The 14,779-nt window shown below is 48.3% G+C and overlaps 1 protein-coding gene across 1 annotated transcript in view; it reads left to right on the top strand.

The window, feature by feature from the left end:
- The first annotated feature begins 2,461 nt into the window (after positions 1–2,461).
- The window catches only part of EFCAB6 (EF-hand calcium binding domain 6), a 255,659-nt gene continuing 243,341 nt past the window's right edge, over positions 2,462–14,779 (top strand). The window contains exons 1-2 of the mRNA XM_010843633.1: positions 2,462–2,577; positions 3,835–4,041. The gene's annotated coding sequence lies outside the window, so the exon portion shown is untranslated. The remainder of the gene's footprint in view (positions 2,578–3,834; positions 4,042–14,779) is intronic.

A 14,779-nucleotide genomic window follows, 5' to 3' on the forward strand; every position in this document is an offset into this window, starting at 1 on the left:
AGAATCCCAAGGACTGGGGAGCCTGGTGGGCTGCCCTCTATGGGGTCACACAGAGTTGGACATGACTGAAGTGACTTAGCAGCAGCAGCAGCAGCAGCAGACAGTAAAAGTGATAAAAAGTTTAAACATTTGTTTACCAATTCATTTAAAATAACAATAAACCTGTCACATAGTAACATTTTATGAAGCAATTGTATTTTCCAAAACAAAAAGAATGAGTGAAGAAAGGCCGTTTATATTTTTACGAATTCTTTAATATCTGCCTTAACAGAAGACAGCTGGATTCTCCTATTTTTGTTCTCATTCAGTCTGTTGCAATGTCATACATCATGCAGTGTCTGGAAAACCCTACTGTACACTTATGAGAAAGTGAGAGTGAACACACAAACAATATCTTACTATGAAGATAGTTTCGACAATTATGGACTCTCTGAAGGGGGTCTCAGGACACTCAGGGGTCCCCAGACCACCCCTGGAGACCTGCTGACCTGGACAGTTCAGTCCAAGAGCTGGTGAATGGCCATGGGGTTTAGGACACAAGGGGCAGAAGTGGCCTCTGTGGAAAGCTCCCTTTTGGTTCCAAAGTTCCAAAGCCTCTTTTGGAACAAGAGCAGAAGAGATGGCGGCCAAAGTGATTGTAAGGCAAATGTACGTTCCCTTCTTATGGACTGGTTTTCTCAGTGGGACCTGAGGTGAGGTCACTCACTCAGGGTGATGAGTTAAAGGGTGTGGGAGGTCTGAGCAGAGAGAAGACATGAATTGACTCTCTCGGTGAGTAGAAAACTAGCTAGCCAGTGATGGACAATCAGATCGACAAGAGGGATCATAAAACATCCTTCTCTGGGGCTCTTGGCAGGTCACCCTGTAACTAATCAACTGACAGAACCACGCGGCTGGGATTCCTCAGTAAGGCTGTGCCTCTGGGGACATTGCTTCTCTCTCACCTGTGAGTTAACACAATGACGAACAGGGTGACGCATAGCAGGACCTGAGACTCAGCCTGCTGCTGCTTAGTTGCTTCAATTGTGCCCGACTCTGTGCAACCCTATGGACTGTGCAGCCCTATGGACTGCCGGGCTCCTCCGTCCATGGGATTTCTCCAGGCAAGAATACTAGAGTGGTTTGCCATGCCCTCTTCCAGGGGAACTTCCCGACTTCAAACCTGGGTCTCTTGCATTGCAGGCAGACTCTTTACCACAGAGCCACCAGGGAAGCCTGGGACTTAGCCTGCCTGGGTTCTAATCCTGCTTTTGCCACTGACGCACTGTGCCTCTCTGTGCCTCAGTGTCCTATCTGTAAAATGGGAATAATTACTCCTAGAACCTACGTCCTAGGGCTGTTATGAAGATAAATGACGACTAAGTGCACGTAAAGTATTTAGATGAGTGCCTGGTAAGGGCAGTGCTCCGAAGAGTCAGCCACGTTATTGCTACTATTACTAGGCTTTCCTGGTGGCTCAGGCAGTCAAGAATCTGCCTGCAATGCAGAAGACCTAGGTTTGATCTCTGGGTCCAGGAAGATCCCCTGGAGGAGGGAATGGCAACCCACTCCAGTATTTCCAATGGGAAATCCCATGGACAGAGGGGCTGGTTGGCTACAGTCCATGGGGTCCTCAGAGTCGGACAGGAGCGACTAAACCACACCACATTATTATCCACATGACTTCCTGAGTTTCTACTCAGCCTGTGAGCATGGTAAAAAACTGGCTCATCGGATAACTATTTATTTACTATCTACTGGGGTTGGAGGAAGACCGGGATGTGAGTGCTGAGGATACCAGGCTGGGGACAGCAACCTTGTCCTGCCTTTTCCCCAGATCACCGGGAGGAGGCCAGCCGTACACAACTAGATGCAGGAGGCAACAACCGGAATCGCTAAGTGCTGACACGTAGGAAGGGCACAGACGTGCTCGGGGCTTAGACACCTGCCTTCACCTGAGGCTGTCCCTTGTGGCTCAGCTGGTAAAGAATCCGCCTACAATGCTGGTAGATCTGCGTTCAGTCCCTGGGTTGGGAAGAGGACTGCATAGTCCATGGGGTTGCAAAAAGTCGGACACGACTGAGCGACTTTCACTTGGACTTTGTTCATCCTGAGCCCAGGCTCTGGGTGGGTACGCTTGGTTTTTTAACAGGTGAGGAGTCTGCTTCGCAGGATGAGACTAACCTCCTTCGGCCACGCGGCTCGAAGCGGTACTCTGCGACCCGTCCGACAGCTCGCGCGACGGCCAGGTTAACAGAAAAGCGCTCCCACGATGCCCGCCACCCTGACTCTCGCCGGGGTACCAGCCCCGCGGAGGACCTGACCTCCGGCGGAAGCTCCTCTCCCGGGGCGGGGGGTGGAGCCACCGGGCAGGCCTGGCCACGCCCTTCGGCGACAACTTCCTAGCCGACTTGGCCAATTGGAGCTCCGTTTCTTGCCGGGTGGGGAAACGTGTTTTCCAGTCAGCGAGCGCCGTCGTCGCTCGGGCAACAGCGTCCTAGCGACACCGCGTGGGCTGGGCCTCTGTGGCCAGGGGGCCCTGGAGTCCGCGCGCCGAGCTGGCTCCCATGAGTCGGAGGATTGAGAAAGGGGCCGGGGGTAAGGCGGGGCGGCCTCGGCAAGAGCGCACGAGCCCGGAGCGGGGAGTGTGGGGGGCGCTGAGGAGGGCCCGGGAGGACAGCTCTGGGGTGCCACAGCCCCGGGACACGTCGCATCCCCGCCTTGTCTGTGGCCAAGGGGCGGTAGTGACCCGTTTACTCGTTTCACGCACGTGTGTATGTGGCGCACCTGCCTGTGCCAGGAGCCGTTGTCGGGTCTGGGAGCTCCTGAAGTGAATTCGTTGTTGTTTTTCAGTCGCTCAGTCACATCTGACTCTGCGACCCCATGGACTGCGGCTCGCCAGTCTTCCCTGTCCTTCACTATCTCCCAGAGTGAATATTCTCCTGCAGTGAATAGCCCCATCCTTTTTCTATTTCTATAAAGACCGACTATAAACAACGTAGAAGGTGGTGAATCTGCCTCCCAGTCTCTCTGAGGGTCACATCACTCCGACTTACAGAATATCTCATGTTTTCTTCTTCCATTTGTCCCCACAGCAGCCTTTCGAATATTTTAAGTTCCGCCTTGAGAATGAGGACTTGAACCCCGCAGGGTGAAGGGGGCTGTCCCTGAGAATCACACCACTAGACGTTGCAGAGCCAGAATTCAAACTGAGCACTTCTGTCTCATATCAGAATCTTCAGGCTTTCTGGAACATTCCTCTTCCTCAAACCGCAGGAGTGATCCCTGCCTCCCTCAGAACTCTGTTTGGAAGCACTCTGAAATGTTCAGCGGTTATTTAAGACCATTGGCTGAATTACCCCATACTTCCTTTTCCTTCTGTCCTGAAAATCTTTGCCTTTCAAGATGTCTTGCCCCTGTTAAGAAGACTCTTATTTCGTTTTCAAGAGGAATAATTTAATAATGTTTCTTAAATTGTGTGTGCCGCTAAATGAGTGGGCCTACAGAAATGCTGTAAAAAAAATTTTTTTTCGACTTTCACATGCTGCTGTTCCTTCTGTTTTATCCATTGTCTTCAACAGATGTATTTACTTGGCTAAATCTGGGGAACTGAAAGTGAATCAGGCAAGGGCCCTTTGATTATCTGTGAATATGTTTGTCTCTTCCTCAGCCTTACTGCAAGGTTTAAGAGGGCAAGGATTTATTTCAGTTAGCTGTGCTCATGGGAACGACACCTGGAGTTTAGGGCCTGGCTCATGGCGGGTGCTTGTGCTTGTAGATGTTTGTCAAGAATTGCTTACCTGAGACGTTAAATCTGCTGTCCATTTTGTCTTCTGTGTCCGTACCCTTTTGCAGCTGTCCACCTCTCCCGTGCAGAGATCTCTGCATCGCCCTTGCTGTGACCCCTCCAGCTGACTGGCACATGGAGACAGAACCAGCTCTAGCAGAATGCTCAGGAGTCTGGGGCCCGCCTGGAGCAGGAATCCACTGGGAGCCCACTGGCTGTTAACAAGGCAGTTGCTTTCGTAAAGCCTCTTGACTGGGATCAAGTGAATGTTTAAGGTTAGTAGATGAGGAGAGTCACTGAAGTTTTTCTTGGGCGACTCCTTCCCCTGCCAGGGTTGAAAAATAAGCTGTTTAATATAGATGAGAAAGTGTGATGAGGCAAGAAGCTAAAGTCACTTTTTTCCTTTAAATATCACAAGAGAGCTGATCTTTTTGTAAAATGTATTTATCTAAAATTACCCCCAGATCTGGCTTCCCCTGTAGCTCAGCTGGTAAAGAATCCGCCTGTAATGCAGGAGGCCTGGGTTTGATCCCTGGGTTGGGAAGGTCTCCTGGAGAAGGGAAAGGCTCCCCACTCCAGTATTCTGGCCTTGAAAATTCCATAGACTATATAGTCTTTGGGGTTGCAAAGAGCTGGACGTGACTGAGCAACTTTCACTCCAGATCTAGGTTTGTGTAGTTATACAGATTGGATCCTTGTACTCGTTAAATATTGATTCACTTTCCACACAGTGCTGTCTAGGACATCGATGCCATTCAGAAGAGGAGATGTAAAGGGAAGGAGTGTTTGGGGAAACTCTGTGAATGGAGATAGCATATGAACATGATACACTTCCAGTATGAAAGAGCTTCCTTTTCTACTTTTTTCTCTTGGTTTCAACCTTTTACTGCTCTTTTGTTTAATTTGTTTCAGGCTCCACTGTTATCTTTTCACCTGTTTTTCTGCAGTCTGACTATTTCTATTACCGTTGCTCCTCCTGGCTAATACTGAGCACTCGCTGTGTTCCAGGCACAGTTTGGAACCTCTTACTACCTTTTTTAAATTGAGTGCTTCTTGCCTATGAAACAGTACACTTAGTATTCCCATTTTACAGATGAGGTAGCAAGGATGTAGAGAAGCTAAGGGGCTGCAAAACAGATAGGTTGTGGCGTGTGACCTCTGCTCCAGGACTGCCTGGTGACAGAGCCTGCTTTCTCAGCCAGTCCTCTCACACTCTCAGAGATGTGTGTGCCCTGCACGTCCCACTGGGCTTTGAGGGGACTTGTAACAATACATACAATATGGTAAATAGGAAAGTAACTTCAAGAAGAGAATAGTCAGATAATTCGTAATGATTAATATAGTTGGGCTGCAAATTTGGCTGTGAGCTTCTTTTTTTGTTTGTTTTTAATCAAATAAAAGATTCTTTACATTTTTTATAGTGGTTTATAATCTTTTAAAATTTCACATACATGATTTCACGTAATCCCATAACAACCCCATTTTCCTCCTCACCTCTCATCTTGCCCACCCCCGCTTCCCTCTCCCCACTGGTAACCACTGGTTTGTTCTCTATATTTGTGAGTCTGCCTCTCTTTCGTTTTATTAGCTATGAACTTCTTAAACTCAGGAAAAAGAAAATTAAAAACAAAACAACCAAAAAAAGAAAGAAGTTGAATTCATTTTGTCCAGGCAAATAAGGCATTTTAATTCCTCTGGAAAAAAGAAAGTGTTTCTAATGCCTCCATCGAAAGGACATTTCTCCTGGGGTTCATCAGCAAGTCCCAGATGATCTGTTTAACACAGAGTGCCCAGGGTGTAGGCTCAGTGTCTTAGCTATTAAGGGAAAGAAATGTAGACTGTTGCATTTGTATAGAATTTTTGAGTAGTACAAGGCACAAATCAGAGTCAAAATTTACAAAATACATAACAAAATAAGATTAAACAATAGCCAGCAGCATAGAAATTTTCAGGAACACCTTCTGAATTTTGTTTTTCGGTGAATGATGTTATCCGGTCCCTGGGGTTGGTTCCAGCCATTTGTTTGCTTAGCAGTTACCTATTGAACACCTGCCACGCGCCAGGCCCTGGTCTAGGCAGTGAGGACACTGCAGAGATGGCCAGCCACCCTCCTTTGCCTGGGGTCTCCACCCTGTCATTTTCTCCTGCTTGACCGTTTCTGGACTGACTTTGGTTTGCCATCCTTTTTTGCCCTTCCTGTAAAAGCCAAGACCATACTCAGCACCTTGCACCATAACGGTCTCCCTGCCTTCCACCTGGGCTCTGATTTTTCTTTCTCTGCCTTCCCAAGACCTAGAGTCTGTGACAGCCATCAAGGAGTGAGCACAGCCCACTGCGCGTCAGTCTCTTTAGATACATTGTCTGGGTCCTGCGGCAGCCTTTTTTGTTTGTTTGGTTGTTTTGGGCCATGCCCCGTGGCATGTGGGATCTTAGTTCTCCAACCAGGGATCGAACCCACACCCCAGCATTGGAAGGCAAGGTCTTAACCACTGGACCACCAGGGAGTGCTAGCGTCAGCCTGTAGAGGGTTGCACTGAACCCCCGTGGGTCACTTGCCCCTTGGGGGCCAGGTGGAAGCCTTGTGTCCTCCCTCTGGAAAAATCATCTCTCGCACCCTTTGGAATTTAATCTCAGAGAGTTTGAAGGTCCGGAAAGTGCACACACATGAACCTTGTCCCTAGATCCCAGATTAAGAGTGTGTGTGCATGCTGTCGCTCAGTCATGTCCGACTCTTTTCGGCCCCATGGGCTGCAGCCTGCCAGGCTCCTCTGTCCATGGGGAATCTCCAGGCAAGAACACGAGTAGGTTGCCATTTCCTTCTCCAGGGGATCTTCCCAACCCAGGGATCGAACCTGTGTCTTGATTAGCAGGTGGATTCTTTACCCCTGAGCCACCTGGTAAGAACACTTGCTTTAAAGAGAGAGATTATCTCCGTTTTGCAAGTGAGAAAACTGGGTGACGAGAAGGTTAATTACCTCTCAAGTTTGCATGGTCGGTAATGGAGCCGACGTTGACTCCACGTCTTCTTGACTCTAAACCCTGATGCTCAGTAAATGCAGGAGTGAGTGTGTGGAAGGTCCAAAAGGGAGCTTTAAAGTGAATATGCCCCTACTACGGCAGAACATCATTTGATATCAGAATAGACGGGGAGAAGATTTTTCTCAAGTGTTTGGATTTAGCTGCCAAGATCTTTTGTGCTGCTTGCAACTTTTCCCCAGTTTTGTCAAGTGTTAATTTCCCCCCTGTGATTCCAGTTCCAACAGTTTTTGCTTCGATGCCATTTCTGTTGGGCTGTGCACATTTCTTACTCTCGTGTTGAATTATGTCTTCTCTGGATGCCAAGGCAGATGGATGGCACTTTTGTTATGATTCTGATATAAATAGCATCTGTTAAAAACTGGACACCCGTGCTTATCTGACAAATAAACAAATACATCAGTAGGATAGCCTTCTAACCGTGTTTTTGCCGGTGGTTGATAAGTGTATCTGATGGTCTGTGACTTGGTGCTTGTTTGGGGAGCAGTGGTTTTATTTTCCTTGCTAATTTCAACCTTATTGTACATTTTGATAGACTCGTACTCATGAACGGCTCAGAATTCTCTTTATTTAGAAAACCTAAACTGAGGTTGACGTCAGGCCGGGGGTGACCTAAAGAACTCATCACAGGGCCTTACTCACGCTAAGAACACTGTTTAGCTTTCAAGGTCGAGGGTGAAATGAGTCCAAGCTCCTTACCCTGGCAGTGTTAGCTGTTAATAGCCGTGGTCCATCCAGAACAAAGATGAACAGAGTGCCCCCTGTGTGCTAGGCACGGTGGTAGGTGCTGCGTAAAGATGGTGAGTGCACTCGACTGCCTCCATGGGAGGGGCTCCCTGGCGAGGAGGGGCCACAGATAAACAGCCAAGAGAAAAGCCTGGAAGCAGAGAATCAAAGTGAAGGTAGATGTGGGGCTAGAGGAAATGGCACCCCACTCCAGTACTCTTGCCTGGAAAATCTCATGGACAGAGGAGCCTGGCAGGCTGCAGTCCATGGGGTTGCACAGAGTCAGACACAACTGAGCGACTGGGCCCACACACACACATAGCTGGTTAACCATTTGAATTGGGACTTCCCTGGTAGCTGAGTGGTTAAGACTCTGTGCTTCCACCACAGGAGGCATGGGTTTGATCCCTGGTTGGGGAACTAAGATCCTGCATGCCATTCATTGTGGCCAAAAATAAAATTAAAAACAGACAAAAACCAATGTTGTGTTAGTTTCAGGTGTACAGCAAAGTGATCCGATTATACACCTACCATCTTTCTTCAGATCCTTTTTCATTATAGGTTTTTGTTTTTTTTTAAATTTTATTTGGCTGTACCGAGTCTTAGTTGCGGCATGTGGGATCTTTAGTTGTGGCATATGAACTTAGCTGTCACGTGTGGGATCTGGTTGCCCTGCCTTGCACTGGGAGCACGGAGCCTCACACACTAGACCACCAGGGAAGTCCCTCAGGTACCGGCCACACAGGGCGGTGAGTATAGTCCGTCCCCCCTGGTCCTTGTTGTTGACCTGTTTTTTATGTAGCAGAGTGTATCTGTTAACCCCGAAATCCTAATTCATCCCTCCCCCTTTCCCATCTGGTAACCATACGTTTATTTTCTGTGTCTGTGAGCTCTATTTCTGTTTTGTAAATAAGTTCATTTCTATACTTTTTAAGGGTTACGTGTATAAAAGGCATCACGCGGTACTGATTTTTCTGACGCTCTTCGCTTGGTATGCCAGTCTTTACGCCCATCCGTGTTGCTGCAGATGGCATCATTTCATCCTTTTTAAGGCTGAGTGAAATGGGGTATTATGTATTTATATACGTCTCACAGCTTCTTTAGCCATTCACCTGTGAATGGACACTTAGGTTGTGCTGCTAAGACATGTGTCTTTTTGAATTAGGGTTTTCTTCTCTTCTGGATTATATAAGGCATGATTAGTTTTAAGGAGGATAGGAAGGCCTCATGAAAGGAGGGACTCCACCCTCAGTCTTGAAAGATGAAGTGTGGTGAAAAAGGAGATTCTAGCAGGAGTAAAAAATTCGAGCAGGAGCATGACCCAGTACACAGAGGTGAGGACCTGCATGGTATATTCATTTGGATTTTGTGTGAAATCCGGCAGGCATGAAGCTGTGGTGTCTGGAAGTTTCTTGTGGCCAGGTTATTAACGATGTGAATGGCCTTATACAAACCACAATTAGGAGTCTGACATCAGTTTGTATACCTGGAGTAGTCATACAAATGCATGTTGTGGGTTTTTTTTTTTGAATTTAAAAAATGTAGATTCACAGAAAAGTTGCAGAATTAGTACAGAGAGTTCCCATGTGCCCCCAGCTTCCCGCATGGTACCATCTTACAGAATAACCACAATCCACTTAGCAAAACCAGGGTGCTGTCCCTGCTGCAGTCCTAGTAACAAATAGAGACTTTATTCAGATTTCACCCGTCTTGACAGGACTCAGTCTCTTTTCTCTTGGTGCATAGTTATGTGAAATTTTAGCACATGGGTGATTTTGCCTTGCACGTTTTTTAAGCCAGGGAGTAACGTAAGTGAGTGTGTGCTTTAGCAAGAGAGATCCTGGCCACAGAGGAGGATGGATTAGAAGGGAGCTGGAGACCTGGATGTGATCTAAGGGGCTGTTTCTGGAATCTACATGAATGAGGATGAACTCGGGTAGTGAAGGGAGGGGTGGAGAGGGCGGGGGGACCAACGTCACAGGTGTCCTCCAGGTACCGAAGACAGTCCCTGCTGCCACTTGCCGCTGCTGCTACTGCTGCTAAGTTGCTTCAGTCGTGTCTGACTCTGTGCGACCCCATAGACGGCAGCCCACCAGGCTCCCCCGTCCCAGGGATTCTCCAGGCAAGAACATTGGAGTGGGTTGCCATTGCCTTCTCCAATGCAGGAAAGTGAAAAGTGAAAGTGAAGTCGCTCAGTTGTGTCCGACTCTTCGAGACCCCATAGACTGCAGCCCACCAGGCTCCTCCATCCATGGGATTTTCCAGGCAAGAATACCGGAGTGGGGTGCCATCGCCTTCTCCATGCTGCCACTTAGAAAGGGCCAGATCCCAGTCGTGGAGAAAGAAGCAAACCTCAGCTGTCATTATGGACCATGGTCAGTTTTCTAAGGGCAGTAGGAAGCAATTGGAGTTCTTAAAGCAAGGAAGTAACAAAAGGAGATCAGCATTTTAAAATGTGGCGGTAGTCTGTGTGTGTGTGTGTGTGTGTGTGATTTGTGTATGTGATGTGTGTATATGGTTTTGGTGTATGTGTGCTTGTGTGTGTGGTGTGTGTATGTATAGTGTGTGTGAGTTCGAGTTATGGGAAGAGAAGTGGTGCTCATGGTGCTGGCACAAAATATCTCTATGTGACAAACCCAGAATTTAGCGTGAAATTCATGTACAGGACCTGCCCGTGGCGGTGGGCACAGTTCTCCAGTAACCTGCAAAACCGCTGGGTTGCTCTGCAGACCCAAAGTCTCTGTTCCCGTGGTTTGGTGAGCTAAACAAAAAAATCCGCCTAACCCCGCCGCTTTCTTAATTTCCAGAATTCACCAATTCAGAAATAGTTTTTCTTGAAGGAAATGAAACAAAATAGCACCCAAACAAACACCTTCACCGTCCCCAGTACCGTACGGAGCAGTCCCAAGGCCAGCGAGCCGCCGCTCTTTCCTGAAGGTCTGTGTCAGCTGACGGCTCGGAGGAGCGCTGTGGGTTCCTGGACGGTGCCAGGCTCAGAAAGTTGGTGGTGATAACCGGGACCACTTCCATCTGCTTTGTTTCCATTGTTCACCCAGCAGGCGCGTGCCAAATGCTGCTTCTTGGGCCAGAATTGTCTAGGAAACTTACATATCTTATCAGCAAGCATCAGCCCATACATTTTAAAGTCGGGGTCCTTTGTTGGGTGCTCCACGTGACCCCAGCTGTTAGACAGCTACGGTGAACTCGGCAAATGCCTCCCCGCAGGCTGGCAGAGCCCTCTGGACGGCGCAGGTCCCCGTGTCCTACTGCAGGTGGCAGCAGCTGCCCGACTTCCCGGTGCCAAGCTCAAGCTGGGAATCCATCGCATGCCCCCTTTGCCAGCATCCGAGGACTTGCTGGGCCGGCTGCGATAAAAACAGGACGCGTTCAACACTCCCGGTCGGCTCACAGGAGCGGGGAGGGCCCAGTGGTTTCCAGCAATTACATCTTAAAAGCCTGCCAGGGAGACCGCGTTTGAGCTGGGAACAACCGTTTGACAGCCGACGTGCGGTCAGTTCCTCCGACGCAACTTGTTTTTCTGTCGTCTGTTGCCATATCTGTCAGCACATTAGGTGTGGTGGTGAGTCTGGAAATGTTCGTTAGGTAAGAGTGAGTTTCTGAGGCACTTTCTGAGATTAGGTGTTTGTGTCCATGGTAGAGAAGGCATATTACAAACAAAATTGCAGTAAGCTTTTTCTTTTTCTTTAAGGCTCTGTGTTCTGGGCCAGCAAGGCATTCATGCTGATATAAATGATCCCGAACCCACAACACTCAATTCAGTTAAACTCAGGAAACATTATTTTTGGACCGCTGTCATCAGATGTGGTTCCTGCTCTCGTGGCATTGATGGTTCTTAACAGGGAACATAGACATCAAACAATCCTAAGGGTCATGGATGTGAATTAAGAAAACCTTTCACTCAGGTCACTGGTTCTCAGTACAGGGGATGAGAGTGAGAAATCACAGATGATGCCAGGACTTGTACCTTGGCTGACGGGAAAGAGTGAGGATATGGAACAAAATCCAGGAGTGGCGGGGTGTGAGGAGAGAGAGAGAGAGAGAGAGAGAGTGTGTGTGTTAGTGTGCATGTGTGCATTTTGGGAGGAGAATGCTGTTTGGATGACTGGGCTGTGAAAATCCTCCCTTCGTTAATTTGACAAACACTTTTGGAGCTGCAGAGGTGTGCTGGGTGCACTGGGGCAGGGGGTACCGTAGCACCGAGCCACTGTTTTATTTCGTGCAGTCTATAATGAAGTGTATAATTTCCCAAATGAAAGCATAATCACCTACTGAGATGCGTGCAGCTCAGGGGAAGGACAGGCTGTGATGAGAGACTCTACCAGGAGGATGTGGACGAGGCGAGCCGGGGGACGTCTCCAAGGAGGGGGTGGGCACGCTGGGATCTGGAGGAGAGAGGAGTTAGCTGGGTGAGGAGTAGGACGGGGGATCTGGGCAGAGAGCCCCGTGGGGCCGAGCGAAGCAGGCGGGGAGGGTGACAAAGGCAGGAGCTGGGTCCTGTGCTGCCGGGTAGGCCCTGGCAGGCACGCTGTGTCGTGTAGCTAATGTATGTTTATTGTCGTTCAGTTCACTACGCCGTGTCCGGCTCCCCGAGACCCCATGGACTGAGGCACGCTTGTCTGTGGCTTCCCTGTCCTTCACTGTCTCCTGGAATTTGCTCAAACTCATGTCTGTTAATTCGATGCATGTTTATTAGACAACGTTTAAAGACTGATGTTAGCACCATCCCAACATAGCTATTTTGTCTAGAAAATAGACCCTGTCCACCCTTGGAAATAACATTTTTATACCGTGTGTATATAGTATACCTTTTCCTCTTAACCTTGTCCTAAACATGTTTTTCCATTTCCACGTGTTCTATATTATTTATAATAGTGGTAAATAATCACCTGCTCAGACTTGGCGAGCCTTGTGTTATATATATTTTTGAAATGTTTATTTGTGATTTATTTGGCTGTGTTGGGTCTCAGTCGTGGCCCACGGAACCGTCATGTCACGAGGTGGGGAGGGGCGTCTTCCGTGGCGGCTGAGGCTTAGTTGCCCCGAGGCATTGTGGGATCTTAGTTCCCCGACCAGGGATGGAACCCACGTCCCCTACATTGCAAGGCGGATTCTCAACCGCTGGACCACCAGGAGAGTCCCTTGTGTTTTATTTTGAGTTAACTTCTGAGCTGGTGGGTGGGTCTCGTGGCATATATGGGTAGACGTGAAATTTACGCTGCCAGAGAACGTATTTGTGAAAATGAGGTTTGGGAGGAAGGTGAAAGCCCATGTTGGGGTCTGAGGAGACCTTGGTGTAGCGGAGGGTGGGGACCCTGGATGGAGGAAGGCTGAGAGGCTCAGACTGTCTGGGTGCTGGCTGGGAAGGAGGTCAGTTTATAAACGGAATTTTCCACTAAATTGAATTCAGATGACTGGCTAAATTGTTTTTTACGATACCCTATCATTTGAAATATATTTGTAAATCAACTTGCATTCTTATAATTCCTATGTTTAGAGCAGTGAGGGGTTGCCAGCCAATTCTAAGATCTTAAGGGAGTACGGGACCCAGATGAGGGAGGCAGACTGGGCTTCACACATTAGTGCCACGAACCCAGGAATCCTCATATTTGACTAGTTGTTCATGTAGATGTTTATTCGCCAAGTTGTGTCTGATTCTTTTGCGATCCCATGGACCATAGCCCACCAGGCTCCTCTGTCCGTGGGATTTTCCAGGCGAGAATACAGGAGTGGGCTGCCATTGCCGTCTCCATTATGTAGACGACTCACTTCATTTTCTACATGTTTTTTTGAGTAGGTTGCAGAATTGTTAGACTGTTTTGCAAATGCAAGGTATCCTTTCTTGATAATTGATAGGTTTTCTCATCGCTCTATTAATATGTACAGACTTCATGGTTCTTATCTCCGTGTTTGTGTGAGCTTGCCCACAGACCACGCGCAGGCACCTGGGCCAGTGCACACCCCTGGTACAGTTGGGCAAAAAGCTCGGTGCCTCTGGGTCTTGGCCTCATGAGTAAATCTGGCTTTTCCTGCTAGTGTTTCATTTCTCTGCCTCTAAACATGTGGATGAAAAATGAAATGAAATGTTAGTTGCTCAGTTGTATCCAACTCTTGTGACCCCATGGACTGTAGCCTGCCAGGCTCCTCTGTTCATGGAATTTTCCAGGCAAGAATACTGGAGTGGGTTGCCATTCCCTTCTCCCGAGGATCTTCCCAACCCAGGGATTGAATCTGGGTCTCTGCATTGCAGGCAGATGCTTTATCATCTGAGCCACCAGGGAAGCTAAAAATGTGCATAGCGGTATCTAACTCACAAGGTTGATGATTAACCAGTGGCCTGAAAAATGGGTTCTTGTGAGGTGACGGTAGTTGAATCCCTGAAATACAGCATGTGCTGGTCTTTTAACTCCATTTTGATGTCAAACTGGGAACTTTCCTTGTGAGCTTCTTAAAAACTATAGACTTGTCCATGTAAATCAGCTTCAGGTTCTTGTGAAGCAGTGGTCCCAGCTTGTTATTAAAACACAGAGGCTGGGCCCCCCAGCTCAGGAGATTCAGGTTGGTCGGTCTGAGTGGAGCCTGGGAATTTGCATTTCTGATAAGGCCCCAGGTGATGTTGGTATGGCTGGTTCAGGGACCACATTTGAAGAACCACTGAAAGCTGTATGTCTGCTTCAATAACCTTTTAAAACTAATTTTTTTTTTTGATGGAAAAGAAATGCACAGAGAAAATAATAGTATTAGTAACAACAGAAAACCATGTTCTGTCTGCTTGAGGAATCTGGAAATGGAATAATAGCTCCAGTCCTGTTGAGATGGACCCCAAGGACGTCTCTTGGGCAAAGTCTTGAAGCCAGTGCCTGAGCCGGGAGATGCAGGTCAGGAAGACAGGCATCACCGTGACTCTAGGTGCGCCGTCAGGGTGGCCGGACGTGCTGCGGGAGTACCTCATTCCTGCTCTTTGAAAACACGTGCCATTTTCTTCAAATCCTGAGTTAGGTCTCGTGCTCCTGGGGGGCCGGGTGGGTCACACTCTTCTCTCTGGCCCTCCACTCGCGCCTGCAGCACTGGCTGGAGGATGAATGGTCGAGAGCAGAGTTGGTTGGCAAGTGCTCCCACCAAGGATGTTTAGGTGGGACACCCAGACCGGAGGCTCCGTGTTCAGAGCTGTCCAGATTTGGCTCTCTGAAATATTCATGTCATAATTGAAGTCTCACTAGCTTTCACAGTCCC

The sequence above is a fragment of the Bison bison genome, unplaced genomic scaffold, assembly GCF_000754665.1.
Source record: "Bison bison bison isolate TAMUID 2011002044 unplaced genomic scaffold, Bison_UMD1.0 scf7180017864184, whole genome shotgun sequence".
In the NCBI taxonomy this organism is placed as follows: Eukaryota; Metazoa; Chordata; class Mammalia; order Artiodactyla; family Bovidae; genus Bison; species Bison bison.